The sequence below is a fragment of the Moschus berezovskii genome, chromosome 16 (genome assembly GCF_049115385.1).
Source record: "Moschus berezovskii isolate FMDL1 chromosome 16, NW_MosBer_1.0, whole genome shotgun sequence".
Taxonomy (NCBI): Eukaryota; Metazoa; Chordata; class Mammalia; order Artiodactyla; family Moschidae; genus Moschus; species Moschus berezovskii.
The window spans coordinates 27,855,991-27,863,238 of NC_142475.1; positions in this window are offsets into that span (position 1 = coordinate 27,855,991).

The following is a 7,248-nucleotide window of genomic DNA, read 5'->3' on the forward strand; positions in this document are numbered from 1 at the left end:
ACAGCCTTGAGTTCGCTGTTATGTTTGTTATACCTTTATTTAAAAAAAAAAATAATTAGCAAGTAAAATGAACAATAACAGCATCACATAATTTCTTGAGTTACATAACACATTTGGGTTCCTTAAATTACTTTAAGTTTTTACCACAATTGTTCTCAAATCATACTTTAACTGTTTTGTTCTTTCTTCATTGAATTCTCTTAATACTCAGATACACCACAAAAATAAAACCAAAAAATCATACTTTTAATTTTTGTAGTATCTTTTTTATTTTAATTTAAAATTTGATGTTTAAAAACTTACATGTTCAAATGTAAAAACGGAATACTGAACTAGAAAATAATGGCTGAAGCATAAATTTAGGATTGTTGTTTTCAGCATAGTTTGACACCTCAGAGTATTTTATGGATTCTCAAAAAAAAAAAAAAAACACTTGCCTAGGGTTACATTCCCACTCTTGCATTTAAGACCTGTGTATCCTTAATCTCTGTTTCTCAGTTTCCATATTTATAAATTGCAGATTATTACTCTGTTTTATTAGCACTGTTTTCCAATTCCCTACAATGAAGGAAGTAGATGAGAGCAGTAGCATAGATAAATCTAGTGAATTATTTAAGCAATAGTACTGATTTAGATACAAGTTATTGGATATAATTTGATGTTTATTTAAAATTATTTTTCATTGTGAGGATATACAATCAAGATGAAATGTCACCTTTCAAATACTACTGCAAATGAGACATTCCAATAACTTCATAAGGCAATGCAAATTATTGAGATATATTACTCATTTAGTCTTTTATTACTTTTATTACATTTACACTATGATGTCTAAACTTTTATTGGCATTAATAAAAATCAATTATGTTTCCTATATTTGCATCCACGATAAAAAGATATTTAAAGGAATCTGTGAGGATTTTAAGCAATGTGATATTAACTAGGAAACGTTTAAAAATATGAACATGTATGAAGGTGAAAGCAAACAAAGGGGGATAAATCAAGATATCAGAACCACAATGGAACATCCAAAAGGACCAAGATGCATTTCCTGGTTCACCGTGAGGCACCTAACTTCAACTATTTGCCACTAGAGTCCTGTTACAACCATTTGACGTGCAAAATATGAAATTAGCAGATTGTGTAAAACATGTGAAATCTTATCCTGTTAGAAAAATACATGCTACAGATAAATAAAATTCGAGACAGAATTTTCAAAACTGGGTAGGATTCTTATTTTTAATTGTAAAAGCAGTCCCAATGAGCTAAGAAAAGTTGGATGAAATAAACTCACAGATAAAATAACTCAGAACTTGATTTTCTTTTAATAGGATAAAAACTCAAAAACAAAAACTGGCATAAGGTATCACTGACTGTTACAAAGAAGTGTGAGTAATTCTCAGGGAGAACATAAACACAATCTAGCTGCCTTGGCCTTTTGGCTCTCTCATCTTCTCTAACTCTCCTCCCCACACTGCAGCCTTGAAACTCCTTCTAGGTGGTAAGCTGGGGCAATAGTAAAGGTTACTTTGTTTGTCTCAAATGATCAGATATATAAAACTGTAGGCATAAAATTCAGCTCTTCAGTTCAGTTCAGTCGGTCAGTTGTGTCCAGCTCTTTGCGACCCCATGAATCACAGCACGCCAGGCCTCCCTGTCCATCACCAACTCCCGGAGTTCACTCCAACTCATGTCCACAGAGTCGGTGATGCCATCCAGCCACCTCATTCTCTGTCGTCCCCTTCTCCTCCTGCCCCCAACCTTTCCCAGCATCAGAGTCTTTTCCAGTGAGTCAGCTCTTCACATGAGGCTCTTACTGATGTCTAATAAAATCGGAACGTCTGTCTCATTAAGAACATACTCAATAATATGTATATACAATTATAAGTGCACCACACATTCATTTTTCTTTTTGGAAAGAATTGGCAAAATGATTTTTATTATTCCGTGTCTCTGTGTGTAAAATTTGTACCAGTATTAAAAACAAGGAATATGCTTTTGAAGTGCTTCAGGCTCAGACCAGGGTTTGGAAGCTCCTCTCTCACTTCAGTCAGAGTGAAAGTGAAATTGAAGTTGCTCAGTGGTGCCAGACTCTTTGCGACCCCTTAGACTGTAGTCTACCAGGCTCCTCCGTCCATGGGATTTACCAGGCAAGAATACTAGAGTGGGTTGCCATTTCCTTCTCCAGGAGATCTTCCCTACCCAGGGATTGAACCCAGGTCTCCTGCATTGTGGGCAGACGCTTTACCATCTGAGCCACCAGGGAAATCTTTAAATGCTTATATATGAAGAAAAATTTACTAGAGGTTTTCTAGAATTTGATAATAATTCTAATTTTACCAATAACTAGTGAAGTTGAAACTCTTCTAAATTAAAAAAAAAATAAACCCAGAATTCATCAGCATATTAAAAATTTTTATAGCATGAGCAAGTTGAATTTATCCGTGAATGCAAGGATAAGTCAATACATATTGACCGCATTAACAGAACGAAGAAAAATACACACACACGTAATCACTGCAATTGATTCAGAAAAAACTGACAAAATTCCATATCATTGCATGACGGAAGCACTCAAAATCTAACAATATAAGAGAGTAATATTATTATAATATTATTATAATTTAAAAAATGTCATAGCAAACTTCATACCCATGGTGAAATATTGAAAGCTTTTCCTCTTAGATCATGAACAAGAGAAGTATGTCTGGTTTCATCACTCCTATTTAACATGGTGTGGAAGTTCTACCAGAGAAATTAAGTAAGATAAAGAAATAAACAGTATCCAAACTGGGAAAGAAGAAGTAAAATTATCTCTGGTCACAGAAGCTTTTATCTTATATACAGAAAACGCTATAGACTCCACCCAGAAGATCTGAATTAATAAGTGAATTTGTCAAAGTTGCAGCCCACAAAGCCAATCTAGAAAAATAAGTTTCATTTCTGTTACAAAAACAAAGAATAGTCTGAAACTAAATTAAAAAATCAGCTCCATTTATAATAGCATCAAAAATAATTAGTATTTATGAATTAACTAAGGTGATAATTATGAACAAAGAAAATTATACAACATTGATAACATAAGTAATTTAAATAATTAGATTATATTACATTTAAATAAATTAGATACAAGGAAACTCATTGCCAATAAATAGGAGAATAACTAAATCAATGTTGCTGTAGTCAAAGAATGGACAATTATATAGTGATCAAACAGAACAAATTATAGCTACACATAATAATATGGATACTTACACAATCATAATACTAAGTAAAAGAATTAGGACAGATTACTTCTGTATGATTTCATTTTATGTAAATATTTAACTCATACAAATATGGAGAAAAGGCAAAGAATAACATGCAGTTAGAGCCATAATTACTTTGGGGGAAAGATAAGTTCATAATTTAGAATACAGAAATAGTAGTTTTCTGCATGGCAAAGCTTCAGGTCATGCTTGGTGGTTGGTAAAATGAAAACCTGCTTTAAAAGAAAACAGTAAATTCTAATTTGCTTTTTTTCTTTATAGAATTTTTATGTTATATTCTCACTGTTTAAGAATTAAATAGGGAAAAAAATTTTTAAATAGTGTAAGCAAAAACCAAAAAGAACATTATGAGAGATAATCTTAGAGTTATAAATAACAGATCAAAAATTTTAAATATAATAACTTCAGAAAGAAATAATAGTAGAAGGAGAGGGAGATGAAAGAACATATACTCAAACTGAAGGAAGTTACAAGCCTTTCGGTCAAACTGTAGATCGCAAAACTACAAGTCAAATCTTAGCTCTTGCCTTGGCACAGGGGCCTCTTAAAGAGAAAACAGAAATAAGTCCAAGAAAGGGCAGGCAATACTGGGTACTGAGTGACTGAAAAAGAAGTAAGTAAAGTAAGTAAAGTTGCTCAGTCGTGTCCGACTCTTTGCGACCCCGTGGACGGTAGCCTACCAGGCTTCTCTGTCCATGGGATTCTCCAGGCAAGAATACTGGAGTGGGTTACCATTTCCTTCTCCAGGGGATCTTCCCGACCCAGGGATCGAACCCGGGTCTCCCGCATTGGAGGCAGACGCTGTAAGAAAAAGAAGTACTGACCATAATTTATGAACATTCTCCCTGTTTATTTATAGAAATACAAGGTAGAGAAATTCCTGGTCATGGGGGAAGTAGGGGTGTGTGAGGAGGGACCTGCCTGCGATTAGATGACAACACCAGCCGAATAACAACTCCATCTCTGGAGAATGCAAAACCTTGGGATAGGTGTCATGTTGAACAGCATTGTCTCATGAAAATTGGAGTTCTGTAGATTTTTTTGCTTTTTGTCTTTTTACTCTAAAAGGTTGAGCTTTTTGATGGTTATGGACTTATATAGATGGTTCTGTGCACTAACATCTGAAATATATTAATAGTTCCGTTCCGTTCCGTCGCTCAGTCGTGTCCGACTCTTTGCTACCCCGTGGACTGTAGCCTACCAGGCTTCTCTGTCCATGGGATTCTCCAGGCAAGAATACTGGAGTGGGTTACAGTCTCCTTCTCCAGGGGATCTTCCCGACCCAGGGATGGAACCTGGGTCTCCCGCATTGGAGGCAGATGCTTTAACCTCTGAGCCACCAGGGAAGCCCATATTAATAGTAGCTTTTTAAAAACATAATTTTGTTAAAATACCTAAGTTACTGATATGGTTGTGAAGGAGATAAAAATAAGCCAACTCCAAGTATGTCACTCTGGAGTAAGGACTAATTTGAGCTGAAGACATTTGAGAATCAACAAATGCAGGGAGAGACTTTCTCCAAACCCGTTTATCTGCCTTAAAACGACTCTACCACACAAAAAAAGAAGAAAAAATTGTCTTAAATCCCTTCACTGAGAATTTCATCTACCAGGTAAGATTAACTTTTATCGCAGGAGAGGAAATGTCTTGATATGGAGAGTCACCAGACCAAGACAGATATTGTCACAAACTATCATATCTTCCATTTTTTCTCCAAAGAACCCATTTATCTTATCTAAAAATCATTTTTTTTTCCAATGTAACCTTTCTCTCAGTCTGTTTCCCTTACTAAAAATTAATAAATATTTATGCCTTTTCTCTTAGTAATCTGTTTTTAGTTTTACAGGCCTTTTAGATTCTGAACCTAAGAGAATCTATCGTTGTTTAGTCACTAAATCATGTAGGACTCTTTTGTGGCCCCATGAACTGTAGCCCGCCAGGTCCTCTGTCCATGGGATTTCCCAGGCAAGAATACTGGAGTGGGTTGCCGTTTCTTTCTCCAGGGCATCCTCCCAACCCAGGGACTGAACCTGCGTCTCCTGCATTGGCAGGTGGATTCTTTACCACTGAGCCACCTGGAAAGCCCCAGAGAATCAAAAAGGTTTTCATCTGCTACAATTAAAAATTCTAAATGATGATAAAAATAATGAATAAATTATTTATGTCAGTAACTGATAAACCATTTTGTATACAAGTTTTGCATACAAGTTCTGCTTGTAGTTGAATTTTCTTTTCTGAGTTACTCAGCAAAAGTAATTTCAGACAGCATGTTTGGCATTACTTTTGCTTTAGGGAATAATGGTTTCCAAGTATAATCTCATTATTTCACCTTAATGACTTCAAATTTGTGTACACATTTTACAAAATAGAAATTGTGATTATACTAGAATTTATGAAAATTTAATTTTATCAACTCATGCTAAATCATTTCTTTAATTACAACTGGGTTAACCATATGCTTAATTCCATAAATGACACACTAATTTAATGATGAGCAATACTGCTTGTTATAGAGGCCTATGAGAATGAAACACAAGAGGCAACTTTGAAAGAAGAAAAAGACCATTTGGCTAAACTTTCAGTTCAGTTCAGTTCAGTCGCTCAGTCGTGTCCGACTCCTTGCGACCCCATGAACCACAGCATGCCAGGCCTCCCTGTCCATCACCAACTCCCAGAGTTCACTCAAACTCAGGTCCATCGAGTCGGTGATGCCATCCAGCCATCTCACTCTCTGTCGTCCCATTCTCCTCCCACCCCCAACCTTTCCCAGCATCAGAGTCTTTTCCAGTGAGTCAACTCATTGCATGAGGTGGCCTAAGTATTGGAGTTTCAGCTTTAGCATCAGTGCCTCCAATGAACACCCAGGATTGATCTCCTTTAGAATGAACTTGTTGGATCTCTTTGCAGTCCAAGGGACTCTCAACAGTCTTCTCCAACACCATAATTCAAAAGCATCAATTCTTCGGCGATCACCTTTCTTCACAGTCCAACTCTCACATCCATACATGACCACGGGAAAAACCATAACCTTGACTAGACGGACCTTTGTTGGCAAAGTAATGTCTCTGCTTTTTAATATATTATCAAGGTTGGTCTTAACTTTCCTTCCAAGGAGTAAGCGTCTTTTAATTTCCTGGCTGCAATCAGCATCTTCAGTGATTTTGGAGCCCAAAAAATAAAGTCTAACACTGTTTCCACTCTTTTTCCATCTATTTCCCATGAAGTGATGGAACCAGATGCCATGATCCTTTTTTTCTGAATGTTGAGCTTCAAGCCAATCTTTTCACTCTCCTCTTTCACTTTCATCAAGAGGCTTTTGAGTTCCTCTTCACTTTCTGCCATAAGGGTAATGTCATCTGCATATCTGAGGTTATTGATATTTCTCCCAGCAATCTTGATTCCAGCTTGTGCTTCTTCCAGTCCAGCATTCCTCATGATGTACTCTGCATATAAGTTAAATAAGCAAAGTGACAATATACAGCCTTCACGCACTCCTTTTCCTATTTGGAACCAGTCTGCTGTTCCATGTACAGTTCTGACTGTTGCTTCTTGACCTGCATACTGGTTTCTCAAGAGGCAGGTCAGGTGGTCTGGTATGACCACTGGAAAAACCGTAGCCTTGACTAGACAGACCTTTGTTGGCTAAACTTTAATTAACACTTAACATAACAAATGCCAATGAGTCCTGGCAGTAATTGAGTATATTTTCACTGATAAGTATTAATACCCTGAATACAACTTTATTCTGGTTGAGATTTCAAATCTGAATTAGCTACTGTCTAATGTTTATTATGTTTATTGTCAAATAACATATTGTTATTATGTTTAATATCAAAATGTTTATTGTCTATAGTTCTATTCCTCCACTCTATATTCAACTATTATTTTAAAATTACAATTAAATATATAAGAACTCCCTTTTAAGTTTTGTGAACATTATATAAAAAAAAAACTTCTGATATGAGTGTCTAGTTAGATG